This window comes from Triturus cristatus, chromosome 9 (assembly GCF_964204655.1).
Source record: "Triturus cristatus chromosome 9, aTriCri1.1, whole genome shotgun sequence".
In the NCBI taxonomy this organism is placed as follows: Eukaryota; Metazoa; Chordata; class Amphibia; order Caudata; family Salamandridae; genus Triturus; species Triturus cristatus.
Genome location: NC_140592.1, coordinates 586,787,799 through 586,804,761, shown reverse-complemented (window position 1 = coordinate 586,804,761; position 16,963 = coordinate 586,787,799).

The following is a 16,963-nucleotide window of genomic DNA, read 5'->3' as shown; positions in this document are numbered from 1 at the left end:
GACTGTCTGGACAAAATAGCGCCCGTTTATGGGTGTGCCACTGTACCTGGTAGTTCGTGTCGTTGGCTGGGGCAAAGTGGGAGGGGTGGTGAACGCCGTCCAGCAGATGGAGCTCTTCTGACTCTCACCTGCTGCTGAAGCCGCCAATGCCATGTGTTCAGGCAGGGGCAGTCGCCTCACTTTGCTGCGCAGGATCTGGGCCCTTATATCCAGTCTCTCACTGTCTTACAAGGGGCTGGGGCTCACTCACAGCCTTGACTCTGCTGCCCCTCTGCAGTTTGCGAGCAGTGCTACCACTGTGTTTAAAAGGATGGTGCTGGCGCTGGAGTACCCTAGATGGCAAACAAGTGCAGAGGCAGTGTGCTGAGGCCTGGCCACAAGCTGGGTTGAGCCACCAAGGGCCTGATCCTGACAGAGAATGACCATGCAACACATAACAGGTTATGGTGTAAGGAAATAGCCCATTTATTTATACCTTCTGCTGTCTCCAGCCTCTGGGTGTTTGCAGCTGCACTATCATTCCCGTTGTGGCTGGGTGGCCCACTACACTTACAAGACAATGAATTTGTGCCATATGATGCCGGACACATGAAAGAATGAATTGGAATTGGGAGTCTGAGCACAAAGTGCCGATTTTTCAGCCACCGATGACATCAGAACCCTGATGGACAACGGAGAGACAACCGCCCTCATCCTCCTGGACCTCTCGGCAGCCTTTGATACCGTCTGCCACCGCACCCTAATAACCCGCCTCTACAATACTGGAATCCAAGGAAAGGCCCTGGATTGGATCACATCGTTCCTCTCCGACAGAACCCAGAGAGTACGCCTCCCTCCCTTCCGCTCAGAGGCCACCAAGATCATCTGCGGCGTACCCCAAGGCTCATCACTCAGCCCAACCCTCTTCAATATCTACATGAGCCCTCTCGCCACCATCGTACGCAAACACAACATCAACATCATCTCCTACGCCGACGACACCCAACTGATACTCTCCCTCACCAAAGACCCATCCACCGCCAAAACCAACCTCCAGGACGGAATGAAAGATGTCGCAGAATGGATGAAGCACAGCCGTCTGAAACTCAACTCGGACAAGACGGAGGTCCTCATCCTCAGACAAACCCCATCCGCCTGGGACGACTCCTGGTGGCCCGCGACGCTGGGCACCACTCCGACACCCACGGACCACACACGCAACCTTGGATTCATCCTGGACTCCTCCCTCACGATGACCAAGCAAGTCAACGCAGTCTCATCCTCATGTTTCAACACCCTGCGCATGCGCCGAAAGATTTTCCGGTGGATCTCCACCAAAACCAGAAAGACGGTCACCCAGGCCCTCGTCACCAGCCGACTGGACTATGGGAACGCCCTATATGCAGAAACCACAGTCAAACTTCAGAAACGTCTTCAACGCATACAGAACGCCTCCGCACGACTCATCCTCGACCTCCCTCGCCACAGCCACATATCCGCCCATCTGAGAAACCTGCACTGGCTCCCCGTCAACAAGAGGATCACGTTCAGGCTGCTCACCCACACACACAAAGCGCTCCACAACATGGGCCCCGAATACCTCAACAACCGCCTCTCGCTCTACACACCCACCCACCAGCTCCACTCCACCAGCCTCGCCCTCGCCACCGTCCCACAGATTCGCAGAACCACCACCGGAGGAAGATCGTTCTCCTACCTGGCAGCCAAGACATGGAACTCCCTCCCCGCACACCTACGACTGACCCAGGACCATCTCACCTTTAGGAAACACCTCAAGACCTGGTTATTCGAGCAATAGCAGCACCCCCTCCTCCCTTCAGCGCCTTGAGGCCCTCACGGGTGAGTGGCGCGCTCTACAAATGTACTGATTGATTGATTGATTGCTTGATTGATTTGAATTCACTGCGTAGGCACATGCAAATGACTTTCAAGCTCCGTGAATCATTAAATTAAAGAGCCTTTAAAACAACATGGTCATTTCTAGAAGCAGTTTTCATTTTTCCCGTGAGCAAGACTTGATGGCAAAGCTGAAATGCGTTGGGACAGTTTATTGTTTGCTGGCTACCGAAGGACTATATGTAATACAGCGTCTTTACTCCATGGAAGGCTTCAGTGGCTTTTCTTCGTGTGGGAAAGGTTTCTGTTGGATGTTTAGGCGGGGTGTTCCGTGCCTGCCACACTGAAGCCACCCTGCTAGAGTCCGAGGCCCCTTTTGCGGAGCAACTTTTGATGGGATATGTTGGACCTGGCCCTTTTGGCAGGTTCGCCCCTAAACGTTTTGCATTTATCCTAGCCTTTTTCCCTATGTAGTGTTAGTGGTTTTAGGTCTCTAGGCACTTTAGCACTGTTTCCCAGTGTAAAGTGCGTGCGCTCTGTGTTAAATTTAGTGAGATTGGCCTGCCCTCCCATAGAAATGCATGGGGGATATGTGTGTCCATGGTAATTCCTGGTGTGAGAGGAGTGTAGGGTTGAGTTTAGTATGCGCGGACTTGTGAGAATAAATGCTGCACAACGGTGTGCGCAGATTTATGGTGCCACTTTTAGAAGTTGGCATTTCTGTGTGCTGTGTGTCTGCCTGCCTGATGTGGAGTGCATGTCTGGCTTGCGATTGACAGGTGCTGGATGGTGTGGGGAATTCCAGGAGCCAGGGTGAGTCAGCCCAGTGGTGAATAGAGAGATCTGCATTTAGATGGGAGGAAGGAGTTGCACCTGGGACCTGAATAGGGCTGTGCCTTCCCTCCACAATGCCGGCTCAGCCCCCTGTGGTGTGTTTGATCCCTGAGCCCCCACCTAACAAAGGAGAGAGGAGCTGAGCAAAACAAAGTGCTCCAAAGCTCCCCCAAACCAGTTGCATCTGGTTTTTCCCTCAGCCCTGTGCTTACAGACAATGGAAAAAGGTGTATAAAAGAAGGGGCTGTGACCCCATGAAAAGGTGCTCTGTTGTGCTGGTCCTGACCCTGGGGGCTGCTGCTGCTGGGCTCCAGGATGAACTGCCACAAGGGACTGCCTCCCTGTTGGAGGGTCCTGTGTGCTGGCCTGCCTGAGCCCAGCCTTGTGCCCCCTGAACTTTGCCTTCATCTGGAAGAAGCGCTGTGCTCTTCATTACTGGGGAGAGCACTCCATTTTTGTCCCTGGACTTGGGACTTCAAGAGCCTGTGAGCGCTGTATTCTGTCCTTTTGGAGAAGCGCCTGAGAGCGCTTTACTTTTCTTGTGGAGAGCGCTTTACTTTCATTGTGGAGAGCGCTTTACTTTAAAACAAATGCGGGTGCCCACCCCGCGTAGTTACACGTTTTAAACCGAAGCGGGAGCCCACCCCGCCGGTTCTGATCACCCCGCGTGAGGCCGCCGCCAGAGAAAACACTGAGGGACGCCGCAACCCGGAAGTCCACAGAGCAGCCTTGTTATGAGCACGGAGCTCCGCAAGAACCAGGAAGCGATGGGAGCCTACCCCGCGCTCTTGTGCCAATGGAAGAAGCGGGAAGCGGATGGGAGCCTACCCCGCACTCCTTTGCCGAAGGACGAAGCCGGAAGCCGACGAAAGCCTACCCCGCGCTCCGGTGCACAGAAGGAGTGAAGGCATGGTGAGCGGAACCTCCCTGTGGATGCGGGGCCTGGCATGCTCTAAGAGGGAGGCAGGAATCAGACTGGCAGGGCTCCCGTGTGTAGCCAGAGCCCTGCACATTCCCAAAGAGAGAGAGGACCCGTCCAGAGAGAAAGCAAGAGGAGAGCCCCAGCCTGGAGACCAGAGGAGTGTCCCCAGACAGCCCGGTGAGTGGGGCTTGGTTGCAAAGGGGTTGAAGGGTGTGTTAGGGCACATTGCCGGTGCCCGCCCCCCTCCTGCCAGTACTAACTTCTTTGGGGGCACAGCTGCTGAGCGGACTCGCAGGAGAGCGAGACGCTCCAACGTTGGGGGCCTTTGTTTCCAGGAGTCCCCTCGAGAGGGGCTCCCCCAGGCACAGTGGTGCCCACGCTGATTTCTTTTGGAGGGCAGTTAGCCCAGGGTGCCCGGACTAATTTCACCACAACTGCGCAGAAGATACCGGCAGCTGCAACGTTTGGGCACATTCAGTTCCATTTAGAGTCCCAGAGAGGGGCTCAGGGGGCACTTTGCTGCATTGGCAGCTTACGCCCTGACTGTTGTGGACATAGGGCATTTGAGCCCCTGAGAGAGCCTAGTTGGACTGGAGCCCATGTCAGTTTGTTGTGCCCCCGATTGGGGCACCCTGGCTTGATGCCCATTGTTTCCTAAAGTGTTTATGCTTGTGAGGCCTACTGTAAATGCCTATTGCGTAATGTGTGATGCTGAGGTTTGGGCCTTATGTCGTTTTATGCCTAAGGTTATTCATGCGCAAAGTGGTTTATGCATCCTCTGTTTTACATTGCAGGATCTCATGCTAAGTTCCTAACTTTACCAGTAGTTACTGGTTTTGCGCTACATTTACTATTTGTGCTACATTTACAAGTGGTGATTTGTGTTGATTTTGGCCCTGTCATGTGTAAATAGTCCCTTGTGAATATTGCCTAGTGCCAGTTGGCACAGTGTATATTATGTGATTATGTTTCTAATGTATTTATGACAATACAAAGGCTATTTTATATATTTTTATATATAACCTTGTGTGGAGTTCCTTTTGTGGTGTACCTGGGGTTTTGTTGCTGTGTGCGTGTGCAAATGCTTTACACATTGTCTCCTGGATAAGCCTGACTGCTCGTGCCAAGCTACCAAGGGGGTGAGCAGGGGTTATCTTTGGCGTGTAACTCCCTTGCCATGACCAGAGTGGTGGTTTCTGCCTGGCTTTGGCGCAAGCCTTAGCCAATCAGAGATCCCATATCTAACATTGGTGATCAGCGGTGAGGATAGGACTTGCTTTTGCGCAGTACCACAACAACAACTGGTTGCAGCACAAACTCTGCATTTAGATAATCACGTGGTCTGAGGGGAGCCCTGAGGAGTCTCAAGAGGAGGAAGGAAGTGACAGGATAGGGGCGCCAGTAGATAGTGAGGACCCCATAGATAGGGAGTCCCTTGCTGGGTCCAGTCTCGGGGGCAGCGCCCCATCCCTTTCCCTGTCTCCAGAGGAGTGGCTAGATAGGAGGGAAGAAAGGGAGCATCAGCTGGCTTTAGAGAAACTCCAGAAGGAGAGCTATGAGCATATGAAAGCTCAGAAATTGGAGTTGGAGCATAGGAAGTGAGCCTTAGAGGAGAAAAAGGCATTATGGGCTCAGGAGTTGAGTCTCAAGGCGTTGGGCCTTGAAGAGCAAAAGTTAGAGACCAAGAGGGTCCTAGCACAGAAGAGGATGGCGGAGGCTGAGAGGGCCTACACCAAGGAGAAATTAGCTCTGGAGGGTAGATTATCCCCTGAGCGCAGTTGTAGTTTTCTGGAATTCCCAGTAAGGGTGGGATCCAGTGGTGGCAGCAATATAGAGTCCAGTGCAGAAAGTCCCATTCCCATTCCCAGTTCCCAAAGTATGGTACCTTGTCCCCAAGAAGAGGAGAACAGGTTGAAGTTCAGGGGCAGTAAGAAACTGTCTCACCAGTCTTGGGGGGAGTTTGTGGATGAATGTTATGATGCACTGGTTGATTGGGTGACGGTTAACCCGGAACATGATTTGGATGGACTGATCAATATGGTTATCAAAGAGCACTTGCTCAGTCATTGTTTGCCGGGGTTGCGCCAACACCTGTTGGAGTGTGAGTCCTTTGATCATTTGGATCTTGCACAGGAAGCAGGCTTCTGGGAAAGTGTCCGATGTCCTGAAGAGGCATTGGGGAGTGATCCCAAAAGTGGTGGCTCAGGTATCTTCCCGTCCTGTATTGGGGAAGAGGTTCTGAGTAGCCCAGCTAGGTTCCATAGTAGTGAGAGGGGTGTAGGGGCTCACGTCCTGTCTCAGTGGAGTAGGAGTGTGGGACTGAGTGTCCCCAGGTGCCCGAAACCCAGTCTCAGAGCCTGGATGGTTTCTTCAGGGAACACCAGATTGGGAGCCTAGGCTGTCCTGTTAGTCCATTTGAGGAGGATCACCTAGTGTCTGGAGAACCTGGAGCATCTGTAAATAGAGCTCCAGGGTTTCTCGTGTCTGGTGGTGCCACCCCAGTTGGGAGGGTACAGAAGACCCGATTGATGGGTGAGAGGGGGATGTGTTCCCCAGTGGAAGAACCAGTGGGTCAGGGACTGGCCAGTGGGGCTGAATTCCCTTGGAATGAGCATCGTGACACTGCTTCTGTTCTGGGGGATCTTCGCGCACTGTCAGGTGGACAGGGGACAGGAGATCTACGCCAGGCAGACTGTCACATGACACACGAGTCATGTGTTACCCTTGGGGGGCTACTATGTGAGTCCCCAGAACTCCTGGCGTACCAGGCAAGTACTCAGCCAATGGCTTTAGACCCAAGGTTGGGAGGCCAGGTTCAGGATCTGCCTGACCTGGAGGGAAGGACGTCTGTAACCAGTGTCCTGACCGGTTCATCTTCCAGGGCTAACCCTCAATTCGGGAAGGTGCAGAACTCTGGAAGGGGGTGCAGAGGGAGGGAGTCCTCGCCTCTGACCCTGGTGCAACCTGAGGGGTTAAACCCTAGGTTGGGAGACCAGTTCTTGGAAAGAGGTCCTGAACTGGTGGGAGAGTTGGATTATGACGGTGCCTCTCAGAGGAAGAGAGGGTGGAACCCTAGAAGAAGAGGTAGGGGGAGGAGAGCCTCATCCGTGACTTTTGGTCAGCTTGAGTGTGCAGACCCTAGGCTGGAGGATCGGTGGCAGTCTAGAACTGCCCTGATGAGGGGTAGAGTGGAGAATGGTTACTATATGCCAGGGGTTACTACCCCCCACTCTGTGGATGGGCGAGGACCAGTGGTATCTGGATGGCCGGGGACCTGGCCGTTGCCGCGGACAGCCAGGGAGTACCAGTGGGGTAGCCCAGTTGGTCCAGAGAGCTTCTACAAAGGGAAGCATGTGGGTTCAGAGTGGTGTAGAACTGAAGGGTGTCCCTGCCGTTGCGGGCCCGTGTCTGTGTTCTATCGCCCAAAGCAGGGAAGCCCATCACGGTGGTGATTGGTCTACCCTGCGTTTTGGATGGAAGATGGTTGTGATGGACCTGGCCCTTTTGGCAGGTTCACCCCTAAACTTTTTGAATTTATCCTAGCATTTTTCCCTAAGTAATGTTAGTGATTTTAGGCGTCTAGGCACTTTAGCACTGTGTCCCTGTGTAAAGTGCTGCGCTCTGTGTTACATTTAGTGATATTGGCCTGCCCTCCCATAGGAATGCATGGGGATATGTGTGTCCATGGTAATTCCTGGTGTGAGAGGAGTGTAGGGTCGAGTTTAGTATGTGCGGACTTGTGAGAATAAATGCTGCACAACGGTGTGCGCAGATTTATGGTAACTGGTGGAGAAGTGCCACTTTAGAAGTTAAAATAAATGAAGGGCGGACCCAATATACCCTTGAGGGCTTGGGCAGATAACTTGGAAAGGTAAAGGATGCCAACAAGGGGTTTTGTTTGAGACAAACTATTTCCATATATTTCTCAAAAACTTAATTAGTAGGTGTATGTGAGTAAATTAACACCAAAAAAGAAATCAATCGACTGATCTAATCATCAGATATGAACAACAAACACGGGGATTCTGTTTTGCGAATTAAACACAAGTCTTTTATGTATATTAGTCAAAAATAGAAAGGAGTACAAGCACAATAATAATTTGAGCAATATTTCATGAGCAAAAGGGTTCAATCAGATCCACATATCTTCAAAAAACATCTATTCCATCGTGATTAGGACAGAGACCAATCTCGTTATTGAGAGCATAATCAACTGTACATAATAAATAATCTGAGAAATAGATGATATAGTCGACGTTTCGGTCTTGGGTGGTGTCAATCCGTCAGACCATCTTCAGGACAATTATTGCATAACAAAGACTCCTATATAAACACAATACAAATAATTACATAAATATAAACATAATCGTGCAGTCAATATTACATACAAAATTAATTAAAAAGAAAAACCCGTGTGTAAGAGGTGAACCTCTATTTCTTTTATCAAGAAATGTCTTGTTATTGTCTTCCTAAGTTTGTTTAACAAGACAGTTATCTTTATTTAATATTTAGTCTTTGCCTACATAAAACGACAAATTCTAACAATAAATGGAGCTTGCTTACTTTCTGAATCTTTTAGCAGTATCACGATGTTTGTTTAAAATCGTGATCTGGATGTTTTGCGTTGATGCTGAAACATAAAGATAAAAAGCCCAGTATAAGGGTCCAAGCTAGATCATTTCTGGTGAATTTAAAAAGAAGTCTGAGTGGTGAAATCAAATCCTACCGGATAGTCTTCAAAATATCTGTCCGCCAGATTGTTTAAGTGCGAGGAAGATTTTTTTGTGTGATTTCACAGCTGTATAAAAGAGCAACAGTGCAATTTTGTTATACAACGACTTATAGCTTTGTTCTTTGTTCTCTATTTTCGTAGCATCATGTATCTCTAGGGTGTTCCCATTCTAAAAGTGCGAGATTTGAGCGATACATTTCGCTTCTAGTATTAGCTAATTATGCAAAACCGGCTAGTCAGTGGGAGTATATATTGCTTAAAAACACTCGACTGACACACTAGATAAATCTATTGCACTCATTTGATGGTATCCGAGATTTGGTACATCCTAGCAAAGTAGTACTGATAATCCACAACTAGACGATGGCACTGTAGGTTAGAGGTAACGTCTAACACTACGCATACTGAAGTGATCACTTGTCTATAGTAAAGTGACATTCATTGAGCTAAACTAAGCATGTAAAAAACAGACAAAGCTTTGAAAGTCTTTGCTTGCAAGGACTACCGGTAGACGTACGAAAGATTTTAGTGCACGCCATTTACAAGTCAGGTTGTCTTTACATTGTAACAGAATATCCTTTTCAAAAATCTCTTGATATATTTCTAGCTAACTGGTTCGTTAGAGAAAGCTTGCTTAAGCTTTGCCTGGGTTCTATAGTCATAATAACCTAGTGCAAAATGAAAAACCTATGGGGAATCGTGTCAACTTACATGTCTTTTTCGTGCCAATCGAAAAGGGGTAGGGGTCCGTCCAAGTCCGGAGCGCCTGATTTATCTAATGACTGTGGAGTGTTTTTAAAGGCCAACAGTTGGCGAAAGCGGAAGCTAGTCTAATTAGTATCGGAAATACATCTAGATCGTTTGGCGATGTAGGAGAGGCGGCCATCTTTGACTGTCTTACTTCTTGTATGTTGCCGTTTATCTTAACACTCCCTTGTTCTTCTTTAGAATGTGATTGAAAACTAAAGGGTCAAGTATCTAAGAGATCTCTAGCATTATAACCCTGGTCTAACCGATAGTTGAGGAATGTATTAACATGCAAGCAATATGCGAAGTATACAGGATAGTGTAATCAATGCCGTAAATACAGGTGGCCATCTTGAAATGCCTAACTTATTCTGTATTCTCTTATACTACTCAGTATGTCCCAATAATTATCGGAACATCTATTGATTTTTAGGTATACATGTTTGAGAATCAAGTTTCACAAGGATCTCTAATCTTTCAATTTTAGGGTTTACAAAGACCAGGTTCATCGAGCAGAGACTCTCAATAGATGAAAAGAGAGACATTCTAGTGACATAGAGGAGCGGCCATCTTGGACCGCCTTGACAATTGATAGTAAACACGGGATAATTTAACAATCAAAGTCAGAACACATTGTCATTTAATAAATACTGTTGTCCAATAAGATCACATTTAAAGACTCTGATGTATATTCTTACAGTACTGTACATGTGTATGCAAACAATTACCACTTCAACAATCCATCTAGGAAAACTTTTGTCAATGTTATATCTTCAGTCTACAATGTCAGCACTTTTTCAGTTTCTCTATATGGTACAGTCATTTTATACAAGATGGTGATTCAATAACAGACTGCAATATAGTCTTGATTGTATCTTGTGTACATTTACATAAATGTTAACAATAGTACAATTTATAACCATAAAGATAATGGTTCCAATGTTATCACAGTCATACTGATAAGCTGAATCATCGGACAGAGAACACCGTATCTACATAAGTTGAATATGGCATCCCTATTTGGAGTAATCTTTACATACTTGTGCACCCAAAGTGTGGCAAAGAAGTCTACTACAGTTATATTAAGACAGCCAATGTGTGCCATTCCGTGGCGGAATTTAAACCCTGTTTTATATTGTCAGTTCGGCAAATCCAACGATTTTCTCTCATTGTAAGTGTATAGTCAACATTAGCCTGTCTGATTGTGGGTTTGACCACTTCGATAACCCACCAGAGCATATCTTTTTCGGTGTGTTTCATTTTTGTGTAATGCTCAACAAGTGGTGCATTCTCCACTTTGCATCTAATTCTTGATTGGTGTTGCAAAATCCTTTTTTTCACCATTTGTGTAGTCTTACCTATGTATTTCAAGCCGCAAGGGCATTGAATACAATAGACAACGTTGGTGGTATTGCAATTTGAGAACGATTTCACTTTGAATTTCTCACCGTTCAGTTCAAATGATTTAACATTAGATGTACTCGAGCATGCCGCACAATTGCTGCATTTGAAGTGACCTGTTACAGGTATAAGCTGTCGTATGTTATTGACTATATTGTGATCTGGAGCTTTGTAGGCATGCACTAACCGGTCTTTGAGATTGGTACCTCTTCCAGAACTGGTGTGCGTCACTACCTTTGGCACAGCCACTAATAAAATCAAAAAAATCGTCAAAAAACACTGGACACTCTTGGCCTCATTACCTGAGTTAGCCAGAGCACCACTGTTTTCATTCAAAAGAGGTACCAATCTCAAAGACCGGTTAGTGCATGCCTACAAAGCTCCAGATCAAAATATAGTCAATAACATGCGACAGCTTATACCTGTAACAGGTCACTTCAAATGCAGCAATTGTGCGGCATGCTCGAGTACATCTAATGTTAAATCATTTGAACCGAACGGTGAGAAATTCAAAGTGAAATCGTTCTCAAATTGCAATACCACCAACGTTGTCTATTGTATTCAATGCCCTTGCGGCTTGAAATACATAGGCAAGACTACACAAATGGTGAAAAAACGGATTTTGCAACACCAATCAAGAATTAGATGCAAAGTGGAGAATGCACCACTTGTTGAGCATTACACAAAAATGAAACACACCGAAAAAGATATGCTCTGGTGGGTTATCGAAGTGGTCAAACCCACAATCAGACAGGCTAATGTTGACTATACACTTACAATGAGAGAAAATCGTTGGATTTGCCGAACTGACAATATAAAACAGGGTTTAAATTCCGCCACGGAATGGCACACATTGGCTGTCTTAATATAACTGTAGTAGACTTCTTTACCACACTTTGGGTGCACAAGTATGTAAAGATTACTCCAAATAGGGATGCCATATTCAACTTATGTAGATACGGTGTTCTCTGTCCGATGATTCAGCTTATCAGTATGACTGTGATAACATTGGAACCATTATCTTTATGGTTATAAATTGTACTATTGTTAACATTTATGTAAATGTACACAAGATACAATCAAGACTATATTGCAGTCTGTTATTGAATCACCATCTTGTATAAAATGACTGTACCATATAGAGAAACTGAAAAAGTGCTGACATTGTAGACTGAAGATATAACATTGACAAAAGTTTTCCTAGATGGATTGTTGAAGTGGTAATTGTTTGCATACACATGTACAGTACTGTAAGAATATAAATCAGAGTCTTTAAATGTGATCTTATTAGACAACAGTATTTATTAAATGACAATGTGTTCTGACTTTGATTGTTAAATTATCCCGTGTTTACTATCAATTGTCAAGGCGGTCCAAGATGGCCGCTCCTCTATGTCACTAGAATGTCTCTCTTTCCATCTATTGAGAGTCTCTGCTCGATGAACCTGGTGTTTGTAAACCCTAAAATTGAAAGATTAGAGATCCTTGTGAAACTTGATTCTCAAACATGTATACCTAAAAATCAATAGATGTTCCGATAATTATTGGGACATACTGAGTAGTATAAGAGAATACAGAATAAGTTAGGCATTTCAAGATGTATTTACGGCATTGATTACACTATCCTGTATACTTCGCATATTGCTTGCATGTTAATACATTCCTCAACTATCGGTTAGACCAGGGTTATAATGCTAGAGATCTCTTAGATACTTGACCCTCTAGTTTTCAATCACATTCTAAAGAAGAACAAGGGAGTGTTAAGATAAACGGCAACATACAAGAAGTAAGACAGTCAAAGATGGCCGCCTCTCCTACATCGCCAAACGATCTAGATGTATTTCCGATACTAATTAGACTAGCTTCCGCTTTCGCCAACTGTTGGCCTTTAAAAACACTCCACAGTCATTAGACAAATCAGGCGCTCCGGACTTGGACGGACCCCTACCCCTTTTCGATTGGCACGAAAAAGACATGTAAGTTGACACGATTCCCCATAGGTTTTTCATTTTGCACTAGGTTATTATGACTATAGAACCCAGGCAAAGCTTAAGCAAGCTTTCTCTAACGAACCAGTTAGCTAGAAATATATCAAGAGATTTTTGAAAAGGATATTCTGTTACAATGTAAAGACAACCTGACTTGTAAACGGCGTGCACTAAAATCTTTCGTACGTCTACCGGTAGTCCTTGCAAGCAAAGACTTTCAAAGCTTTGTCTGTTTTTTACATGCTTAGTTTAGCTCAATGAATGTCACTTTACTATAGACAAGTGATCACTTCAGTATGCGTATTGTTAGACGTTACCTCTAACCTACAGTGCCATTGTCTAGTTGTGGATTATCACTACTACTTTGCTAGGATGTACCAAATCTCGGATACCATCAAATGAGTGCAATAGATTTATCCAGTGTGTCAGTCGAGTGTTTTTAAGCAATATATACTCCCACTGACTAGCCGGTTTTGCATAATTAGCTAATACTAGAAGCGAAATGTATCGCTCAAATCTCGCACTTTTAGAATGGGAACACCCTAGAGATACATGATGCTACGAAAATAGAGAACAAAGAACAAAGCTATCAGTCGTTGTATAACAAAATTGCACTGTTGCTCTTTTATACAGCTGTGAAATCACACAAAAAAATCTTCCTCGCACTTAAACAATCTGGCGGACAGATATTTTGAAGACTATCCGGTAGGATTTGATTTCACCACTCAGACTTCTTTTTAAATTCACCAGAAATGATCTAGCTTGGACCCTTATACTGGGCTTTTTATCTTTATGTTTCAGCATCAACGCAAAACATCCAGATCACGATTTTAAACAAACATCGTGATACTGCTAAAAGATTCAGAAAGTAAGCAAGCTCCATTTATTGTTAGAATTTGTTGTTTTATGTAGGCAAAGACTAAATATTAAATAAAGATAACTGTCTTGTTAAACAAACTTAGGAAGACAATAACAAGACATGTCTTGATAAAAGAAATAGAGGTTCACCCCTTACACATGGGTTTTTCTTTTTAATTAATTTTGTATGTAATATTGACTGCACGATTATGTTTATATTTATGTAATTATTTGTATTGTGTTTATATAGGAGTCTTTGTTATGCAATAATTGTCCTGAAGATGGTCTGACGGATTGACACCACCCAAGACCGAAACGTCGACTATATCATCTATTTCTCAGATTATTTATTATGTACAGTTGATTATGCTCTCAATAACGAGATTGGTCTCTGTCCTAATCACGATGGAATAGATGTTTTTTGAAGATATGTGGATCTGATTGAACCCTTTTGCTCATGAAATATTGCTCAAATTATTATTGTGCTTGTACTCCTTTCTATTTTTGACTAATATACATAAAAGAATTGTGTTTAATTCACAAAACAGAATCCCTGTGTTTGTTGTTCATGTCTGATGATTAGATCAGTTGATTGATTTCTTTTTTGGTGTTAATTTAATCACATACACCTACTAATTAAGTTTTTGAGAAATATATGGAAATAGTTTGTCTCAAACAAAACCCCTTGTTGGCATCCTTTACCTTTCCAACTTTTAGAAGTTGGCATTTCTGTGTGCTGTGGGTCTGCCTGCCTGATGTGGAGTGCATGTCTGGCTTGTGATTGACAGGTGCTGGATGGTGTGGGGAATTCCAGGAGCCAGGGTGAGTCAGCCTAGTGGGGAATAGAGAGATCTGCATCTAGATGGGAGGGAGGAGTTGCACCTGGGACCTGAATAGGGCTGTGCCTTCCCTCCACAATGCCGGCTCCGCCCCTTGTGGTGCATCTGATCCCTGAGCCCCCACCTAACAAAGGAGAGAGGAGCTGAGCAAAACAAAGTGCTCCAAAGCTCCCCCAAACCAGTTGCATCTGGTTTTTCCCTCAGCCCAGTGCTTACAGACAATGGAGAAAGGTGTGTAAAAGAAGGGGCTGTGACCCCATGAAAAGGTGCTCTGTTGTGCTGGTCCTGACCCTGGGGGCTGCTGCTGCTGGGCTCCAGGAGGAATTGCCACAAGGGACTGCCTCCCTGCTGGAGGGCCTGCGCCCAGCCTTGTGCCCCTGAACTTTGCCTTCATTTGTAAGAAGCGCTGTGCTCTTTATTACTTGGGAGAGCGCTCCATTTTTGTCCCTGGACTTGGGACTTCAAGAGCCTGTGAGTGCTGTATTCTGTCCTTTTGGAGAAGCCCCTGAGAGCGCTTTACTTTTCTTGTGGAGAGCGCTTTACTTTCATTGTGGAGAGCGCTTTACTTTAAAACAAATGCGGGTGGCCACCCCGCGTAGTTACACGTTTTAAACCGATGTCATGAGTGATGTCACTGACCATGTCATGAGTGATGTAATATGTGACGTCATCAGCAGTGCATTGCGGGCGCGCAAGTTATAGTAAGCTGAACTAACTATAACGGGGCAATTTCAATGTTTTTTTACGAGTGAAATGTCCAGCTAACTATAACGCCCCTGACAGCAAGCATGTACATCTGCAAATGAACGTGGAGCATAGGGGTACGGGTTATGCGGTCCCCACTTGGGATATCTGCCTCAAACTCAGTAAGAGCGCAGCTCAACCTCGGAGACCTTCAGAAACTTACCTTCTGTGTTTCTGGAGCCTTCGGGGTCCGCAGGAGCTCAGGATCAGCAAACTGGTCAGATGCATTATGGTGCCTGCTTTTGAAGAGGAGTGGCTCCTTCACTCCAAGGGAGATTCTTCTGTTGTCTTGGAGGTCCACAGGGTCCTGCACGAGCCTGTATGGATCACGGACACTGGCGAGACTGGGGACGGCAAGGGAAGACGAAGTCGAGCCCAAGGGAGTTCCAGCAAAGTCCAGACGGTCGAAGTGTAGTGGTCGCTTCTTGCAGAATCTTGTCCATGTAGAATCTAATGTCCTGTAGCCAGGTAACCCATTTTATACCCACGGGAGAGGGTTGGACAGATTCTAGGGACCCTCCTATGGGAAGGACAGGACAGGGGGGAGGCTACTCCCATGTCCTTTTCCAGTTTTGCACCAGAGCAGGAGCAAATAGCTCCCTGAACTAGTTTGAGCTGGACTATGCACCGGGACACCAAATGTGCCCCTGAGCCAGACTTTCTGGCACTGAGACAGTGCACCCACCCAGCCCCAATACACTAAACCCTGTCTGGGAGGTGGTAACACCTCCCTGTGACAGGATGCCTATTGTGCTGCCTTCCCCTGCTTGAGCTTGGCTCAGCAGCAGGAGGGCAGACTCGTGTCTGTGGCTGGCAGCATCCATTTTGTGCTGTAAGGCTCGAGAAAATTGGTACCGGTAGACTTAGGTACCCCTAGAACCTCGGTTCTGAGGGGAGGAATCATATGTCCCAAACCAGTTACTGGTGTGGCGGTATGATTCCAAGGTGTTTGACACCAAATACAGCATACTTCGTTGGAGTCGTTTTTGAGATAGCATTTACCGCGAGGTTATAATGCACCTCTACCTATCATCACATACAGCACGGGAGCATGGTCTCCGAAGACATGCAGGAGCACCCTGTCACGTAAAACCCAGCACCCTGCCTTCAGGATTGTTAAAGCCTGCTATAGGGGTGACTTACAAAGTTTTGAGTGTAGTGATATATATAGATATAGTGAACCTAAGTCTAAGGTAAGTGGTGCAAGCACCATCTTACACAGGCTGCAGTAGCAGACCTAGGATTCCATTTTTCATGGCCTCTCAGGGGTGGCATAATACATACTTCAGCCCATGAGAGGCCTCTGGGGTACCTATGCCCTGGATACATGTTTACCATATACTAGGGACTGATAAGGGTACCCCAGTATCCAATCTGGAGTTGTACCAAAGTACATACATATCAATTTAAGTGAGAAAGCAGATGGGCTGGGGTCCTGGATAGCAGGAGTCCAGCCAGACTAGTCAAAACAGTGGGTGCAAAAAGCAAAAAGTGGGGGTAACCACAAGAAGCAGATCCTACTTTCCTACACCATGTATACGTACGTATCTGTCCAGTTTAGACTGTGACTGGTCAAGATTGATTTTGAATATACTGTTTCTCACAATGTTTCCTTAAATTCCTTTAGACAGAACCCCAAATTTATATTTGGTAGGAAGTATTTTGATATGATATTTATGCAGGCTTTAAAAGCGAGAGACCAATAGATAGTGCATCCGGCAGCTGTGACTAAGGCAGGAAAAAGAAGGGGAAATAAATGTAGTACTATGGTTGTTAGTTGGTCTTAAATAAGTAATTGGATTGAAGGAGGGGCAGATTTAGAGAATTTGTTTTGCTCACTATGAACTTAGTGGAAATGGCAGACATACCATGTTGAATTGATTTTATTTTTTGCAAGTTTTGCTTGGAGCACAAAACTAAATTACTTCTGGATGCTTGTGAAAAGAGATCTGCTGGCTGTAGAACACTGAGCCTTGTGAGTGAGAGTACAAAGGTTTTAGGTCGGAGCGTCAGTCAGAGCGAAGTAGTTTTTAGTAGGTACGTTTGGCGTTTTATTGAAGTT